At 42.6% G+C, this 19,982-nt stretch overlaps 1 protein-coding gene across 23 annotated transcripts in view; it reads right to left on the bottom strand.

Moving 5' to 3' along the window:
• LOC109279056 (uncharacterized) overlaps positions 1-19,982 on the bottom strand; it is a 309,036-nt gene that overhangs the window by 258,454 nt on the left and 30,600 nt on the right. The window lies entirely within an intron of this gene.

The following is a 19,982-nucleotide window of genomic DNA, read 5'->3' as shown; positions in this document are numbered from 1 at the left end:
TGGGGTCATAAGAGTAGGACCCTGATTCAAGAAGGCTGGTGTCTGTATCAGAAGACGAGGAGACACCAGGAGCAGAACAACACAGAGGAAAAAAAAAAGAAGCTATGTGGTGGCACAGAAAAAAGATGGCCATCTGCAAGGCCCCAGGAGAAACCAGATCTGCCGACACCTTGATCTTGGCTTCCAGCCTCCAGAACGGTGGGAAAATAAATTGCTGTTGTTTAAGTCACCTGGTCTGTGGTATTCTGTTCTGACAGCCTGAGCAGACTAATACAGAGAGTATGTCTAGAAATGTGGTCCTCAGCAGTGAACGGCACTGCATAATGCAGGGCATTTGAGAGATTGGGGGTGGGGCGGGTAATTTTGGTGGTTGCTAAGCCCAAGGAGCACAAGAGCTGTTTCATGGGCAGTGACACTTGAAAAATGAACACCTTCTTCAGTGCCCAGCTCAGTCCTCACAATACAAAATATTGTGCATCCCAACTGCCTTCAAAATGTCCCACAGGACATTCACGTAGAGACGATACCTATATATGACAACCTAAAGCTACATAAAAATGCAGAAAAATGTGTGGGGTTTACTTTTTGTTTTTGGTTTTGGTTTTTTTTTTTTTTTTTTTTTTTTTGCCAGGTAGTATTATATACTGAATTTTCTGGGAGAGTAACTGCTTAGTAGATTATGGGAGGATTGTACTTTGTTTTCCTCAGAACTTTGCCAAAAGTATACTCACGACCATTTTGGAAAATCATTGACAGTCATGCTCATGATGTTTGAACACCATTATACACACAACATATCCTTATCAGTCTCCATTCACAGATGTTGTAATATGCCAAGAGCCAGCACACTACCGTCAGCTAGTCAAATCCAGGCCACCGCCTGTTTCTGTAAATAAAGTTTTGTTGGAACACAGTCATGCTCTTTTGTTTACATATTGTCTGTGGCTGCTTTTGTAGCACAACAGGAGAGATGAGAATGGCTCACAAAGCCTAAAACATTTGCTTTCTGACCTTTTACAGAAATGTTTGCCAATCCTAGGTATAAACCTGATTCTGTGTCTAGAATAACATTCAGTACCTAGTCTAGTTGATTTCTGGTATATTTACCTGTTGAAAGACGCGTGATTTTATCATGTTGCTCTCCCTTTAAGTTCTATTCATTACAGTTAATGCATTGGGTAGATTCTTTTGCATTTGTGTAGGTAGCTATGCATCTGTGAAGTTCATTTCAGGAAAGAAACGGAATTCATTTCAGTACAGAGGGAGAAGTATTTCTAAATATTCTCAAGAGAGTTAAGAACAACTACTCTAGGGGCACCTGGGTTGCTCAGTCGAGCAACCAACACTTAAAAAAAATTTTTTTAATGTTTATTTATTTTTGAGAGAGAGAGAGACAGAATGGGGGAGGGGCAGAGAAAGAGGGAGACACAGGATCCAAAGCAGGCTCCAGGCTCTGAGCTACCAATACATGCTGAGCCAGACTCAGGGCTCAATCTCACAAGCCGTTGAGATCATGACCTGAGCTAAAGTTGGATGCTTAACTGACTGAGCCACCCAGGTTCCCCTTGAGCATCCAACTCTTGATATCAGCTCAGGTCATGATGGCACGGTTCGTGAGTTCAAGCCCTGTGCTGGGCTCCATGCTGACAGAGCGGAGCTTGCTTGGGATTGTCTCTCTCCCTCACTGTCTGCTTCCCCCCAACCCCCACTCAAAATAAATAAACTTTAAAAAAATAAAAAAGACACTACCCTAGATCTCAGAACAAAGACGATAAAGATAAAAGAAAGTATATGACCAAGAAGAAATTGAAAACAGGTACCTCGCTGAACATTAACTGATCATAAGCTCAATGAAAGAAGCTCCTGGGTCTATTTGTATGTCATTTAACTCGGGAACTGGTACACAGGAGGTGTTCACTGAACACGTGGCTGAATGATTCAACGAATGGAAGGATGGATGAAACATACAAATAACTGAAGGAAGAAAGACTGGAGTAGAGACCTTCCTATCTCAAGGGTTCATCAAGCAGAAGCTCAGTGGTCATTTGTTGGGTAGTTTGGAGAAAGAATTCTTTCCAACTGAAAGGACTAAGTGGACTGAGTAACTGAGTGGACTAGAGGATTCTCTAGGTCTCTAAACCTCCATTTCTAAGGTGAGCTCTAACACATGGAAATCTCATTACCTAGGGCCACAAAGACCTTGTTCCAGTTTTGGGCTGAAGATGACCTAAGGCTGCCAATACCTACCCTCCTGACCTCATCCCTGAACCAGTTACATACGGAAATAGAGGAGACAGTGTGGGACCTCAGTGTAGAGGACTCCGAAACGAAACAGGTTTGGGTTGGAGGGCAAATTGTCGGCAGAGATGAACACCAACATTCCTCCCATCCTTGAATGCATTTTCCTTTGTGCTATGATGCTTCAGAGCTTTCCTTCAGGAGGTCACGTCTACAGCTCGCCCACTCGTGTAGAGTATCAGCTGGTGACTTGATTTGAGCAGTAGGATGCAGCAGAAAAGACCCTGTGACTTCTGAGCCTCGGTCTCAAGAGGCCTTGTAGCTTCTGCCTTAACTGTTTGGAAAGGTGCAGTCCCATGTGATGAAGTTTGGTTGAAGACAAGGATTGGCCAGGTATGGCCCATGGGCCAAATCCACCCCACCACCGTTTTTGTAAATTAAGTTTTATTGGAACACAGCTGTGTCCACTTGTTTCCGTATTGCCCATGACCGGTTTATACTACACCAGTAAGTTGAGTAGATACATCCGTGACTGGATACCCCGCAAAACCAAAGATTCTTACCATCTGACTTTCTGTCGAAAAAGTTTGCTGTACCTTTGGCCGCTACAGGATGAGAGTACATACAGCAGAGAGGAACTGTCCCAACTGATGTCTCCTTAGAACAAGCGGCTCCCACTTAAGTGACCAAAGGAGGGCAACCACATGAATAACCGCAGGTGAGACCAGCAGAACAGTCCAGCTGAACTCAGCCCAAATTGCAGATCCATAGACTTGTGAACAAATATAATGGTGGTTGTGTTAAGCCACGAAGTTTTGGGCTGGTCTGTTCTGCAGCAAGAAATCATGGAGAGTGGCACTTAGGGATGTGCCACTTCATGTATGTAGCAGTTTCTAGCTCCTATTTGGGGGGGGGGGGGGGGGCGGGTGTCTCACCACCTCCATCGCAGGCTGGGTGACTTCCAACTACCAGTATCTGAAACTCCCTGCTGAGGGCCTTTCTGCAAAGTCCTGGCCAGGGCTCGATCCCAGCTGTGAAATTAACACTCCATGTGCACCCCACCCACCCTCCACCGATGATCCACAGAAGCTGGTGTGGGAATACGCTGCAGTTCCCTCACCCTCTGGAAGCGAGAACTCTGATGTATATGTTCTGCAGTGTTTTTTTCAGAGTTTCCCTGCGGACTAACCCTCTAATCTCCCACTGGCTTAGCATCACGCTCCTTATTAGCAGCCAGCCTTTTTGTGTCTATTTTTCCCATGACTCTCCGCGTATCTCCTGAACATCCCAAACGAACTATTTTCACTCAACTCGTTGTCACAGGTTCTGCTTCAAGTCAGAATGCAAACCACAAGGCACTGGGTAACCTCAGCTGTTTCTTTCTCTCTCTGAATCTTCGTTTCCTTGTCTGTAAAATGAGGATTACAGGCGCATTTGTATCACGGGCGACGTCCGTGAGGAGTATTTTAAGAACGTGTTGCTCAAGCACCCGGCGCTGCTCGTAGTAGGGCGCGGCGCCTGAGCTAGCCCCACCTCCTTTCCGCATGGGCTCTGGTGATTGGCCAACACCAATCTGGCCATGCACAGAGCTCTGGTGATTGGCCAACACCCTCTAATAATCTAGGCTACTATTGAAGGGCTCTGAAATACCCAGTTAGAGAGGCAAAACCTGCCCGAATTCGTCACAGTGTGTGGGGGCTGATTCTGGCTTTCCGTCACGTCCCAGTTCCGAAGTCTGGGCCCTGCGCCTCCATATTTGGACGACACCGTGGCTCCTGAATTCTGAGTTGACGCCCTGGGCTGGAGCCTGCTGCGTGCCTGACCCCAGGAACCTGTCCCCGACAGGAAGGAGAAGTGTAGTCAAGGAAGTGTGGCAGACCTGACTCCAGACAATTAGAAAAACATCAACGTGCCTCACAGTGGAAGGTGAGCATGACTTCAACTGTGGCCTTAAAAAGAAACGGGGTGGGGAAGGATGTTTTTCTTTTCTGCCTTAAGAGAGAAGCCGGTCTACCTAACACCCTCCACTCCTTCTAACGGCCTATAAATACATGCCCAAACCTGGAGAAAAAATTAAGCGCACCCTTCCCACCTCGCAGACTAGGAAACCCGTTCCTTTGCTCTGTTCTCTCTTTCAACTGCTGATTCCTTAATTCTCCTCCCTCAAGACCTGCCAAAGCCAAGACATTCAGGAATGTTTAGGAGACAACTGGAAGGCAGAGCAAGAACAGAATGCTCAGCCGGTCCTGAGATCAATAATGGAAGGGTTCCATCACACCCCCGAGTTAGGCAGCAGCGGTAGTGACAGCAGAGTTCTGGATCACCGCCAGGCTGGGAATAATGGCAAGGCTATAATTACCTTGTAGGACTTTGGATGGAAGTGACTATTTTAGAACCTGAAAACATCTCAGCAGCATCTTGGAGTCCCGTTTGGGAAAGCCCCTTTTACAGTTGTCTTCTTGTCATGCGATAGGATGTCAGTGTCGGGAGCATTTCCTACCAGAAAACCATCAAGGGATCTGTGCAGCCACTTGGAGGAGTTTAAAAAAGGCACCATGGCTTCTAAGCCTTGACTTTGACTGAAAATGCTATCCTTTTGTCTTTCAGAAGAAAATATTTTCATTCTAGTGGTTGTTGGGTCATCATGTTTAGGATAGGTTGTGGCCATGTACTTTCTAGTCACAGAAAAGTGTAAAGTCTTTGCGATGTATCTTTGCACAACCCACATCACCTCATTCGAGGTCTTGTAATAATTAGACGCTTGAGGATAACTGCGTTGGAAAATAGGATGTGCTTGGGTATGGCCCCAGAGATCTCTTTGTGGCTATATGACGTTAGATCATGCAGCCTCTCAGAGCCTCTGTTTCCTTATCTGTGAGCTTCCTCCCTCCCTCCCAGGACTTTTAGAAATGTAAAAGGACAGGGGCGCCTGGGTGGCTCAGTCGGTTAAGCATCCGACTTCAGCTCAGGTCACGATCTCGCGGTCCATGAGTTTGAGCCCCGCGTCGGGCCCTGGGCTGATGGCTCAGAGCCTGGAGCCTGCTTCCGATTCTGTGTCTCCCTCTCTCTCTGCCCCTCCCCCGTTCATGCTCTGTCTCTCTCTGTCCCAAAAATAAATAAACGTTAAAAAAAATTAAAAAAAAAAAAAGAAATGTAAAAGGACAAAAGGTGCGACAGCAACAAAAATACGTGCTTAGGGAATATGAGCTCCTGTCATTAAAGCATCTTTTGAGGTTCTTCAACTTGAAGAAAAAGAGAAAAAAGAGTGGGAAATCAAACACAGGCTGTTGGGTGAGCATTGGCTCTGGAATTAGACTACATGGGTCCAAATATTAGCTTTGCCATCTCCTTGAAGTACGACCATGGACAGTTCACTTCATTGTTCCCTGCCTCGCTCTTCCTAACTGTACTACAGTATAAGGACTCCCCTCAGTAGACTTCCACAGGATTAAATGAGACAGTTCATAGAAATGCAGCAAAAAATCCGGAATGTAGTAGTTACCGGTAGAGGACAGTTGCTCCCATTAGTATCATAATTATTTGTAAACTATTGCTATTGGAAGCCAGTGTTGTTTCATGCCTCGGAATGTGGATTGTAAACCATGTAGCAGGTTCTTGGTCTTGGTAGCCATTAGGGTCACTGCACGACAGTACAAAGTATCAGATCAGTTTACCTGTACGAACTCAGTGTCATAACACTCTGATGGGTCCCAGTCAGCTGGCTGAAGCTTCACAACAGAAATTTGTTATAAAGTTCATTTACATTATCCATGTATATAAAGGCTTCTGTTAAAAATAATAAATTGATCTGGAAACAAACTTATCCGGACCAACCATGCTTTCATTTACTTGTATCTTAAATCATTTTCTTTTCTTTTATTTTTTTTTAAATTTTTTTTAATGTTTATTTATTTTTGAGACAGAGAGAGACAGAGCATGAACGGGGGAGGGGCAGAGAGAGAGGGAGACACAGAATCTGAAACAGGCTCCAGGCTCTGAGCTGTCAGCACAGAGCCCGACGCGGGGCTCGAACTCCCTGACCGCGAGATCATGACCTGAGCCAAAGTCGGCCGCTCAACCGACTGAGCCACCCAGGCGCCCCTTAAATCATTTTCAGTAGGATACTAAGGTGAACTTACAGCTAGCTACCCTTCAGATTGCCTAAAACCTTGCGTTAATGATAGTGATAAATAATGATAATACGATGGTGAATAACATTCACTGCTTATTCATGCTATGTGCATTACCTACATTTGAACACCTGCTTTTTATTTGATTCTCATCTGCTTTCCCTGTGTTACTTTTTTGGATACAAGGAGGGAGGGCACTCTTACTATCCCCAATTTACAGATGAGATGCTCAAAGCTCAATGAGGTTAAGTACCACTCTCATGATCACCCTCTGGTATGTGACGTGTGGGGGGTTTGAACCCAACCCGGTGAGAAATAGGAGTCTCAAGTTTTATCTCTGTTGAAGCCCACACTTTAGGTATGCCCCGACTGGCAGGGCATAATAGAGCAAGGAGACAGGATTTGCGGAAAGCAGACTTCTTGCAAGGATTTCCTTCCTGTCCCAGAAAAATTGTAAAGAAGCTGGGAAGTGCTAAGAAGTCAGTAGATTAATAATAAGTCACTTCTTTGGTCCATCACAATTAGGAAACAGTTTAACCAGCAGAAGGGTAAAAGTACCCGCAGTGATGATGCAGCAACTGGAAACCCTCCCACGTACAAAGGGATTTTCACTTTGCCAAGGGCTTTCCCCATGCCGTGTCATCGGTCCTTTTAAACTATCCTGTAGAGGCAGAATGAACACAAACATTACTGGAGACATACGCTATGGAAGGACCAGCAAGAAAGAAAAGGATTTGAAACCTAACGTTCAGAAGTTAACTATGAATGATCATTCAACCTGGGCAACAAGCCTCAGCTACCATGTAGCCCTCTGATCACAAGAATCAACAGCTGAAACACATACAGTCATTCTGTACCCATACAACCGTGCTGTTTGTCACTTTCAGTACAGTTGGCTGAGTTACATGAGTTATTCAACAGACTAGGCTTTGTGTTAGATTACTTTGCCCAAGTTATAGGCTAATGTAAGTGTTCTGAACACGTTTAAGGCAGGCTGGGCTACGCTATGATGTTGGATAGGTTCGGTGTATTGGGGATGCATTTTTTAAAATTCCAATTTATTTAACAGACAGTGCAATATTGGTTTCAGGAGTAGAATTCAGTGACTCATCACTTACATCCAACACCCAGTGCTCATCACAAGTGCCCTCCTTAATTAACTCATCACCCAGCTAGCCCATCTCCCACCCACCGCTCTCCACCAACCCTCAGTTTGTTCTCTATTGTTAAGAGTCTCTTGTGGTTCATTTCCCTCTCTTTTTTTCCCTCCCCTTCCCATGTGTTTATCTGTGTTGTTTCTTAAATGCCACATGTGAGTGAAATCATATGGTATTCACCTTTCTTTTTGACTTATTTTTCTTAGCGTAACACATTCTAGCTCCATCCACATGAGTACAAATGGCAAGGTTTCATTTCTTTCTGATGGCTGAGTAATAATATATATGTACGTATTTGGAGAGAGGAGGGGCACATTTTTAACTTAGGATATTTTTAACTTAGGATGGTTTTATCAGGACCTAACCCCCTTGGAAGTCTAGGAAGATCTGTACATCCCAAACTCATTTGCCAAAACAGGCATTTGTTCAACATCAATTACTCTCTGCACTAGCATAGATAGTTTGGAGTTGGCAGTGGTGCTAGGGGGATGATTTAAATTGGAGGCAGAATATGGAGCTGGGAAAGACATTTTACGTGTCGGTCCAGTCCTTTTCAAAGTACCCACCAGGGGGACAAGAGCTGTCCCAACAAAGAACTGAGCTCTGCAAAGGCCACTGCATGTATTCATTAGGTACGGCTGGGGTGTGCCTGGTGGGAACAGGCAAGAGATAACCAAGAACCATTTCAGCCATACTAAGGAGAGCTTGGCTCTTGTCCTCTATGCGCTGGAGAGTCAATGAAGAAACTTTAAAATAGAAGTGTCAGGATCAAGATTTTCAAAAGATTGGTGTGGCAGTGCTGTGGCAAAGAGAAAGAAGTCTCTTCTACTACAGTGTTTAAAGACCATGGTCTCAGTGCTTCTGGCAGCAACAAAGAGCTTTTTAAAACAGGAGACTTCCTCTACTGAATGTAGCCATGCCTGGCAGGCGCACAGACCCTTTTACGTCTAAAACTCTGCCTTTCAGTTCACCAAACAACAATCCGAGGAGGTGAGCCAAGTAGAATTATCCCCATTCACAGGTGGGGAAGTATCTCTAAGTAACTTCAGGACCACAGAACAATTCCCAGTCAGAGCAAATGCATTCTAGCTGTGCCCTATTTAAGGCCGGAATTTGACGTGCATGGCTAGAAAATGAAGCATGTCTAAAACGCTACAAGGAAAAAAAAAAAAAAAAAAAACCAACTGCTGATGCTCATAAGTAGAAATTAGTGTTAGGTAGCAATCTAAGAAGTATTGATTTCAAAAACAAAGAATGAGTAACTAGCACCAAGACCCACACCAACATACCTGAAAACAGAAGGCTGCTACCTGGGGATCTGCTTTGCAAAAGTAAGAAACACTTGATGGAAAGTATTATAGTTTCACGCATCTAATATGCATAGCTTGTACATGTGCACAGATAGCACAGATAGTACATGTGCACAGATAGAGAATTTGAGCTTGCCTAATTATGCACATTACAACCTTTATCAAACCATGCTGGATTTCACTTAAAAGCAATTCTGAAATGACTATTGTAACGTACATTCTTTGAATTACAAGAGAACGGCCTTCATTCTCTACACACCTTTTTGCATTTCCTTCAAAGTATACATACCATCACAATTTAGGGAGAGAGATCATCAAATATCATTCATGAACTTCAGGTTTTATCAGGAAGAGACAAAAAAAGGAATGAATCAGGTTTGTAATATGACTCTGCACAGTCAAGAGAGATTCCCTGGCGGGGGCGGGGGGGGGGGGGCGGGTGGACAGAAAGGCTCTTTTCCATCTTAAGCAGCTTCCAGAGTGGAAGAAGCAGTATCTTTAGACTTCAATTACTTCATTGTAAAGTGGCCTACAAGACCCTAATTCTGGCCCCTGGCTCTATCTCCAACCATAGCTCTTGCCATTCTTTTCCTTCCTCACTCATCCTCTGCCACAAGGACAGCCTACATGTCTCCTGGACATGCCAAACACATTACTGCCTCAGGGCCTTTGCACGTGCACTTTGCCAAGAAACAGCTCTTCCTTCAGATTTTTGTGGGTTCACCCTCTCGTCTCTTTCAAGCCTCCAGTGAAATGGCTCTTCTGCAAGAAGGCTTTCTTGGGTCCCTAAGCAGTAGCTGCCTATCCCTTCACTCTATGATCTTTCCTATTTTTTTTTTTTCATAGCATTTATCTCTATCTGACATTATTTGTTTTCCTATTTATTGTTCCCGCCCTTGCTAGAATGTAAGATCCACGAGTGCTGGAACTTTGTTATCTTCCTATTTTCCAACTTTTCAAAGAGTGTCAGCAAATAAGTGGGAGCTCAATAAATATTTGTGGAGAGGAAGGAGGGAGAGAAGAAGGAAAAAAAATGTTTCATTTTTTTTTCATCTGATATTCCAAATAGGCAGCATGGTTTTAAGGTATTCTAATTAACTGGCTTATCTTGGGCAATTAACTGAGTAAAATGATAAGTAATAGTCCCATTTTTAAAAAAATATTGTCATAAACACACACAACATTTACCATCTTAGCCATTTTTAAATGTCTAACCAGCACACATTTTTGGACTTGGGGCTTCAAAGGGCCAAAATTCAGCCTTCCTAATGTACTGCTTCTAACTCACTGAAAGACTTCCCCAGTCCACAAAAACTTGTGCCACATTCTTAAATATTTACATTAAACAGATGAACATTTTTAAAATAGAAGGAAAATGCATTGCTATGTACTTGTACTGAAGCAAGATAATTATAGAATTTACCAAAAAAAATTAATAAATAATTCATCATAAGTAGTGTGGTCTGGTAATGGAACATCATTTAAAGTAATATAATTAACTTCTTGCCATCTTGTCAGTGTATCTCGGGAACCTTGTTTAGTGATTATGTTAAACATCTACATTTGAAACTCTTCACGAACATGAGACTTGGTCAAATGGCCCTTGTGACCCCACTGTGCTAGGCTAAGAGATGCATCCCTAATTTACAGATGGGGAAAGTGAGCCCTCGGAAAAGTTATCACTTGTTCAAGGTCAACACAATGAATAGCAAAGCTGATACTCACGTCAGGCCTTCTAACAGAAAGTTCTGAGTCTTTCTGCTATACCAGGCTGTGAAATGACTTTCCTAAATCTAAAAGCCTTGCTTTTCCGTCTCCTTTTATTATCTACTTTGCTATTCAGAGTCATTCTATACTGAACTGAAATTTCTTCCATCAGCAGTCATATAAAAAGGTGGTGGGTTTTCGTTTTTTTTTTTTTTTTTTTAGCTCAGCCCATGAATTTTCTAGTCTAGCTTCTTAGCAATAAAAAGCACCTTCCCTCACAAAGTGGCCCTACATGCCACCTGGCAGCTCAGACCTCACTTTAGGAAACACAATTTAATGGGGTGCTAGGAAGCAAGCTCAGGGTGCATCCAGCATTTTAATACGGTGTTTCTGACCAGATGGTATTCACGTGCTCCTAAACTTATCCTTCTGTGATCGTGAGACTGCTTTTGTCTGTTACTATAGCAATAACTAAGGAGGTGAACGCCATGGTTTGGATCCGTCGAGGGGTCAGTTCCTTTTATTCAGGCTCCAAGATGTTGTTGCTATGATTGGCCCCATTCCATGGGCAGCGCCATTTCAAGTTACAGAGTGCAACTGGGTGGATGGATTGGTGCAAATCCATTACCAGGGGGCTAAGCAGCAAATACCCAAACCTGCACTCTTGCCACCGATAGCCGCTGTGAAATTTCTAGTATATATCTGAGTACATGCTGGGTGTCCAATACAGTGTAGGATAGGGTGAATGGTTACAAAGTAAACTTTAATATCAATTCAGTGTTAAGCAACTAAATAAGGAGTCCCTACTCTGTTCCTGGCACTATGCTGTGTGCTATGGCGATAATCAGGGAAGATATTGTGGAGCTTACAAACCAGAAACTATATTCCTATAATCTATTCCTATAGTAATAAGCCAGTGTCATCTGGTAATGTTACTACGTACAAAGGACTGTAGTGGCTGCAAAGATAAAATCCCATTCTTGTCCTTAGGATTCCACATAAAAATGGAGAAATGCTCACTAATGTTAGCTCCTGTTACTATTTTTTAAACTCTTCTTTTTTATTTTGAGAGAGAGAGAGAGAGAGAGCGCACAAGCAGGGGAGGGGCAGAGAGAGCGGGAGACACAGAATCCGAAGCAGGCTCCAGGCTCTGAGCTGTCAGCACAGAGCCCGACGCAGGGCTCAAACCCACAAACCATGCGATCATGACCTGAGCCGAAGTCGAACGCTTAACCGACTAAACCACCCAGGCATCCCTCTTTACAGTGTCTTTGTGGTAGAACAGTAGAATTTATCTCCGCAGCATTCCTGGGCATCTGATGTCTACGAGGCAGCTTTCATTTTATTTGTACGTGGTCATATACTGAGCAGGCCGTACTCTTTAGGGGAGTTGGACACAAGTATGTTTTATAATGTAATTTTTCAAAGGGTATCGACTGTCAGCTAACTGGGAAAATCTAGGTCACAAGAAATTGGGTCACTGTAAAGCTTTTCCTCAAAAGAGTTTTAAACTTTCCCACAATAACATTTTTGTTAGAAAAAGAGAACCCAGCCTTTGAACATAAGGTTAGCATAGATCAAAAGCGGACAGCCTCATTGCTCTGAGGTTAGCCTATGTGTGTAGATGCTAAGATCATGAACATTGGAATCACAGAGGCCTGGATTTGAATCTGGGCTCTGAAATGCACTGACTGGGTATTCATGCATGAGCTGGGGAGTCTCTTAGGTTGGTGGCTTTGTTAACTCTAGAATGGGTTTAACCAAGATTACCTCCAGAAATGGTTGCAAAGATTAAATAATGTAGATAAAGCGCTTAGCCCAGGGCCTGGCTTATAATAAGAACATGATGGCAGTGATGATGTTTATATTGATGATGATGATGATGATGAAGCAGAAGACATCCAAGATGGGGGGGGGGAGGGATGACAACCATGACATTGATGAGCTCAGTGATTCTTTCCCTCTCCCACCTAACCTAACTTTTACCTTCCCCATGATGCTATTCTAAAGGCCAAGGTTAGATATACACTACACTAGATCAAAAAAAAAAAAAAAAAAAGAAAGAAAGAACTCTGTAGCATAATAGGGCTAAATTCTTTGAACTGTGTTCCTCCTTCTACGGACAAACTTGAAATTATTCCTCCCGAGTCCTCTGGCCAGGCCCTCCTGTGAGCAGGAGCTTATGCTCGTAAGATGGTTGTTTGCTTTCACAGAGCTGACAGGCCCAGGCGGGGATTCACCTTGGATCACATCTCGCTCCTACTAGCACCGTACTCATAACCAACAGAGCTAACTAGTCTGACATGAAGGAAGCATGAAATCCCAAACCAGTCCCTGAGGTTTTTTCCTTGGCTCTACAACAGAACTGTCTGCAGAAAATATTTTTATTATCGGGCTCCTTTTCTATCCTCAGCAGATTTTCCTTTGGAATAATTTTCTCCAGATTATGGTGACTCCTTGGGAGAAGGCCTGGGACGGAGCCGGCCTGCATTTCCTGAGACATAAGAACAACCACTCCGTTTCATTGTGAGGATCTAACAGGCACAAAATTACATGTCACGGAAACACGAATAAATCAGGACGCTGTGAAAGCCTAAAAGGACAGCAGAAAACAGGGACATTACAACTTTACGTTGCAACTACATCTTCGCTGCAGTGTGAAAAAAAAAAAAAATCCATTACTCTATATGTGACAGATATCTGAAAGACACTATTTTTTCACATGCTCTTTCTACCTAAGAGGTTTTAATGCCCTTAGACAGTAGAATTTTGGCAGCCTGGATAAAACGAAGGCTGTGAATAGCGTGTGACTTAAAATATGCTGGGAAGGGGGTGCCCGAGTGGCTCAGTCGGTTGAGCGTCAGACTCTTGATTTCGGCTGTGGGCATGATCTCATGGTTCACGGGACTGAGCCCCGGGTAAGGTTCTGTGCTGACAGCGCAGAGCCTGCTTGGGATTCTCTCTCCCTCTCTCTCTCTGCCCCTCTCCTGTTCATGCATGCTTACACTGTCTCGAAATAAATAAATAAATAAATAAATAAATAAATAAATAAATAAATAAATAAATAAATAAATAAATAAATAAACAAACAAACTAACTAACTAACTAACTAACTAACTAACTAACTTAAAAAAATATGCTGAGAAGAGCCAAGCAACATATGAGCTTTGACACCATGAAGACCTTTCACCTGCAGCTAATCCAATCTAGTGATAGAGGTTGTAAAATCCTCTCTTGTTTGGCTATGGGGCTTTTGAAACCCTCATAAATTTTAAATGAGAGCCAAACCTGAATTGTCAGATAAGTCTCTCGTCATACGACATTTTTATTTAGGAATTAGAACACTGAGGATGGACTTACAATGAAGTCAACCGAGTATTTTTACTGAACGTGTTATTCTTCAGATTTTAGCCATTTTGTATTTTAAACATGATCCCCTTTTGTTAAGAGCTGGAAGATACAGGTTTCAGTGCAAATAATGAAAACCCTGAGACATGGAAATTGATTCGCTTGAGGGAAACTTAGTGACGGTTCTCTGCTTTAAACTACTTCCTGGAACTGTTTTGGTGGGAAATTTGATAAAAGTCAAATTTTAAAATAATTTACTTAAAGTGACAATTAGCACACTTACTGAATACTTCTGATTGCCTGGCAGTGTTGTGCTCATAAGCACTTTACAGGCATATCTCATTTAATGAACACAACTCTTTGAACTTGATAACTGCGATGAAGTGAAAAGGAAAGCTTGTTGAGCAACTAACTTAAACGGCATCATGGCAAAGGAATATCCAAACCTCCCAAACACCGTAAAAAATAATAAATAAATTAAAAATTATTTGATTTAGCACCCCCTAGTGTGAAGAATGGGGAAAGCAATTCCCAGTCAAAACTGGTTTTAATTTCATTCATTCGTCATTCTTTTCATTCCATGAATATGTATGGTTTCCTTGTTGTAAGCAAGACACTGTGATGGTGCTGGTATTGAATAGGGGATAAAACAGACCTGCTCTTGCCTTCTAGAAACTCCTAGTCTCATCTAAGACACCTAAAGGAAGAAGAAAACTGCACAGTTGCAAATTGTGATGAAGGCATGGATAGAAACACGTCGGGTCCTGTGATAGAAAGTAAGAGGGGGTCTCTTCAGGGATAAAGATGAAGTCGGGCTGCAGAGCTCTCTGGGCAGCGAGAGCATGCGTGAAGGTGCCGAGGGCCACAGATGTTTGGTGCTTGGGGGAACCCCACTGTGGCTGGAGCATTGGGAGGGAGATACAAAGATTAGGTTGGAGAGAGGAACAGGAAGGACTCGATGAAGATGGACGTGGTTGGGAGTATTTGTTCTAAGTGTGAAGGAAACGGTTAAAAGTTCAGACTGGCTGGGAGCTGGTGAGATCCATATGCTATGAAGACCTCTGTGACCTGAAAGACGCTCAAGGCGAATGCGAGAGGGTCTGCTCCTTACTGGGGAGGGAGTAAGGGGCAGTAAGGAGGCTTTGTAGGAGCTGACAGTAATATGGGTTGGATCAGGGATTCTCAAATGGGGGAGACGTTGCCCCCAGCAGACATTTGGCAACGCCTGGAGACATTTTCAGCTGTATCAGAGTGGGAGTTCCCACGGGCGTCCAGTGTGTAGAGAACAGAGAAACCACCAACAGACCTACAGTGCCCAGGATAGCTTCCCACAGCAAATAATTTTCTGGCCCCAAATGTCAGTAGTATAGAGGCCGTAAACCCTAGGGTAGAGGTTTAGCAAAAGTGATAGACAGGAGTAGACAAATTTTTAAAATGTTTAAACTGTGGAATGTATGGGACTAAGTGATGGATGGATGTAGAGTGGTGAGGGAGAGGGACGTATCAGGTGAGACTCCCAGAACCCTGGCTTGAACAAATGCGGATTGTCATTTACTAAGATGGAAAGGCCCATGGTAGGAGCCAGATTGCAACAGGGGAGAAATAAATAACTCCTCTTTGAATATGTCATGTTTGAGGTGCCTGGGAGATAGCCAAGAGGAGATGTGAAATAAGTTGACTTTCTGAGTCTACAACTTAATCATCGTCATTATAGTAATTAAATTACTGAGCAGTTATAACGTATCAGGCTTCATTCTAAGAAATTGTTTTTACATTATTTTATTAATCCTACTGACAGTAAGGATCAACATTTATTCTCTGAATCCTCTTGATAAATTCTTAAGTTTCCAAATTATGAGCGACGGATATCATCCTACTCCTCAAAATTTTTCCTTCAGCATAGGAAACACACTGTTGAAAGCTAACAGTAAATATTATGCCTTCCCTAATAAAACAGAATGTGTCAGTAAGATAAAACATCCTAACCACTGTGCCATCAAAGATATCCAAAATTATATTTGTCATTACTCCAAAAGCTTTCATCATCTTTATTTTAGAAAATATCCTGCAAGTATTTATCTTCTTTATTGCCTCTGATTCGGATAAAATAGCAAAATCTTACCCCAAAAAGGACACTACCCTTAGGAAATAGAAGCATGATCTCTAGAAGCAGTTTAACATTCCAGGAGAGCCTTCTGCCATTTAATATTCTTCCAAAGCCATCTGGCCCTCCATTTTCCTGGCCAAATGATACAATGTCTTCAAAACACATTTCCAACGTTAGCAGATGCAGCTAACTCAAGTCAGGAAGCCTGAAGGAATGGAACCACTCCATTCTAAGTTACATGATATGTAAGTCACTCTGTGATACCCAGGATGGATGTCTGGGAGCACTTTTGCTTATTTAGTCTGAGAGAAAGAATCTTAAAAGCAAGGCTATGAAAGCTCATATTGTTACAATGAGCCTGGTCGCAGTGTTGAGGTTCAGCCAGACCTCACTAAAAGTGGGACTCCAGTTAGGAATTTGTTACCAACGCCAACTTCTCGTAGGGTATATTTGTAATTTGCCCCAGGGCTAAAGTTTCAGGTCAACTCACATTAAAGTAGAAAATAAAGTACTTTGTTCAGGTGAGACGAACTGCTCAGCTCAGAATCTATGAATACAAAGGATTCGTGATTCTCATATGTCTTGGGGCAGTCTTGCAGAGATTTTTTTCCAGTTTCTTCTCCACCTCTCTCTCCTCCACCCAGAACCTGACAGATTTCTATCAGGTGAGAAAAAAGGGCTGGTAAGCCTGCATCCTTCCTGTCATTACTGAAGGTACCCATCCATCTACAGGGACAAATAAGGTTTCACCTGGCACACTGCAGTCTGCTTTCTATTTTGTCAGGGTTCTGGGTTTCTAGATACCTACAGGAAAAAAAAATCTAGAATTTCTAAATTCTGTGGCTGGCTAGGGCCTATTGAAAAATCCCTGTTTTACAGTCCACGCCGTTTCCTGCCCCTCATTACACAACTTCCTCAGCTGTTCTAAAAGCGGCTTAGGGATTTTTTTTTTTTCCCTTGGGGAAAGAGGAGGGTCAGGAAGCTGAGTAGCAAGATACAAAAGCACAGTCTGGTGGGGCGCCTGGGTAGCTCAGTCGGTTAAGCGTCCGGCTCGGGTCATGATCTCGCAGTCCGTGAGTTCGAGCCCCGCGTCGGGCTCTGTGCTGACAGCTCGGAGCCTGGAGCCTGCTTCACATTCTGTGTCTCCCTCTCTCTCTGCCCCCTCCCTGCTCATGCTGTGTCTCTCTCTGTCTCAAAAATAAATAAACATTAAAAAAAATTAAAAAAACAAAAGCACAGTCTGGGAGTGCTGGTCCTAACGTGGGTCCCTCTACTGACATTAGCCACATGTGCTGAACAATTTCATACCACCTGGTTATTCCCCCTCAGTATCTCATGTCAATCCACAAGAGCACCCTGATCAGAGAAATGGCTCTTATCCTCAGTAGTCCCCCAAACAGTATATATGAAGACTATATAGCCAATGGAATGTTTTTTGATGGAAACTTCAAGGGAGGGTGCTTTCCTACTTGCAACCTTTTTTTTTTTTTTTTTTTTACTTTTCCATCCATCTTTCTGAATATCCCTTTTGGGCGGGGGGGGGGGATGATGGGGGGGAGACATCCAATGATATTTACAATTCTCCCAAAATACATAATTGAATTCTTAATAAAAAATATGCAGTTTTACCATTGAGGAATATAAAACACTAATTCACGAAAAAGATGAAATTCTACCAAATGCCCTCTCCTTTTACCTCCTACCCAGATTTCTTAAATTGTGTCAACTCTGGGTTTTGGGCCTGTGGTCTCACGACTGAACATCATTAGCTGCCTCCAGGACACCTGTAATCCATTGTATGGTGGGAAACTAGTTTGAATCTCGTAGAGAATGAAAGCTAACCTTGACCGAGCTCACAGTCTGGACCAGGCACCATGCCAGATGTTTATACCTGGTGGTTAGCTCATTTAATTATTAATGGATAATGAACTCATATGCATTTTTACACTGGTGGTGGATAATTATCTTTAATCATTAAAGTAATACATGCTTATTGGGGCGCCTGGGTGGCGCAGTCGGTTAAGCGTCCGACTTCAGCCAGGTCACGATCTCGCGGTCCGTGAGTTCGAGACCCGCGTCAGGCTCTGGGCTGATGGCTCGGAGCCTGGAGCCTGTTTCCGATTCTGTGTCTCCCTCTCTCTCTGCCCCTCCCCCGTTCATGCTCTGTCTCTCTCTGTCCCAAAAATAAATACAAAACGTTGAAAAAAAAATTTAAAAAAAAAAAAGTAATACATGCTTATTTAAGAAATGTAGGCAAAAGTGAAAATAAGCTGGGGGGGGGGGGAAGGGAGCAGTTATAACCCCATTCCCCAAAAGTAATGACTGTTCAGTGTATTTCTCCAGAATAATTTTTATAAGATTTGGCTTAAAAAAGAAAACTTAGCTGTAATGATAAAAGATGCATAATATACATAATCTATACATAACTATGCATAATCACAATAATAACATACACGCAATGATTTAAAATTGTTTTTCAGTTAACACTAAAACTTCTTTTTGATATGCTGGGGTTCCCCTTTTTTTTAAACAGCTGCATTTTATTCCCTTTACGGCTGTATCATATTTGCCTTAATCACTGTGAAGTTGAGCATGGGCATTTAAAGCAACTTACAAAGGTCAGAAAAAAAAAAAAAAACACTCTCATTTTAAGTCAAAAAGAAGAAATCTAAATTAAGCTATGCAAAGAAATCAGAACCTTAAAAATACATTAATATTCTTTTATTTTAAAATTATTTCAGAGGGCATGCATGATTCACAATTTTATTAAGCATATTAAAAGGCATTCCAGTTAATAGATGTGACTGAAATATGTTCTCATGTCCTCCCTCGCCTTAAAAAATAACTCTACTGGAACACAAATGCCCTGAGTTCTGTATGTACTTTTAAAACATAGCTAAACATGTATGGCAGAGGAATATGGAAAACAAGCTACTGTTTCTAACAAGGAGTTATCATCTTCCACTGGCAACATCCTTTGGTGGAAACAGTCATTAGACTGAATGTATTCGTTTCCTAGGGCCGCCATAACAAAATCCCACAGAGTGGGTGGCTTAAACAACACAAATTTACTTTCTCACAGTTCTGGAGGCCAGAAGTCTAAGATCAAGGTGCTGGCGGGGCTGATTTCTTTGGAAGCCTCTCTTGGCATACCGTCTTCACATGGCCTTTCCTCTATGTGCACATGTCTGAGTCCAGATTCCCTCTTCTTATAAGAACATCAGTCACATTGGGCAAACACCCCCCCACCCCCCGGCCATATGACTTCATTTTATGTTAATTACCTCTTTCAAGGTCCTATCTCCAAATATTCTGAGTTCCTGGGGATTAGGACTTCAACATGTGAATTTGGGGATGGGTGGAGAACACAACTCAGCCTAGAACACTAAGCAAGAGCAGCCGTGAGGGCTCTCCTTTTTTCTTTCCTACTAGGATATCTGATTAACAAAGAATATTCCTTCTTAAAAGAAAAGAAAGGAAAAGGAGAGGAGAAAAACGAAAAACAGATGTAACTCCTCTCTAACACCCCCCACCCTACACCACCACCAATTAAAACATTTTTCTGGAGCTTATTTTCTTCATTCAAAGTCTCCTATCATGTTTGCATTGGGCATGTTTTCAAATCTTGGGCAAGATCTCAGGATAGCAAGGGGCACAACTTTTGCACTAAATTCCTTTAAGAAATAGCCCCAGACTTGCTGCAATTTTGAAAAAAAAGAAAAAAAAAACGTTAATACAGTTGCTGTCGCTGACATATATCCTTGAGACCACCTTCCTGGTACTTGATGCCACAGAAGCACTTTTCTTTCTCAATCCCCTAACTGCTTGTCCCATCTGAGACCCAAACCAAAAACAAACCCTATTTTGTTCTCAGAACCCGATCAGAGAATTTCCTACCAAATCCAAACACCTAAACATCTCCCCCTGAAATGATCCTAAATTTAAAAATAATACATTAAAAAAAAAAAAAACAACAACTCGATTT

This window comes from Panthera pardus, unplaced genomic scaffold (assembly GCF_024362965.1).
Source record: "Panthera pardus isolate Hobbes unplaced genomic scaffold, ASM2436296v1 HiC_scaffold_8, whole genome shotgun sequence".
Lineage (NCBI taxonomy): Eukaryota > Metazoa > Chordata > Mammalia > Carnivora > Felidae > Panthera > Panthera pardus.
This window is presented reverse-complemented; position numbering and strand designations above follow the sequence as displayed.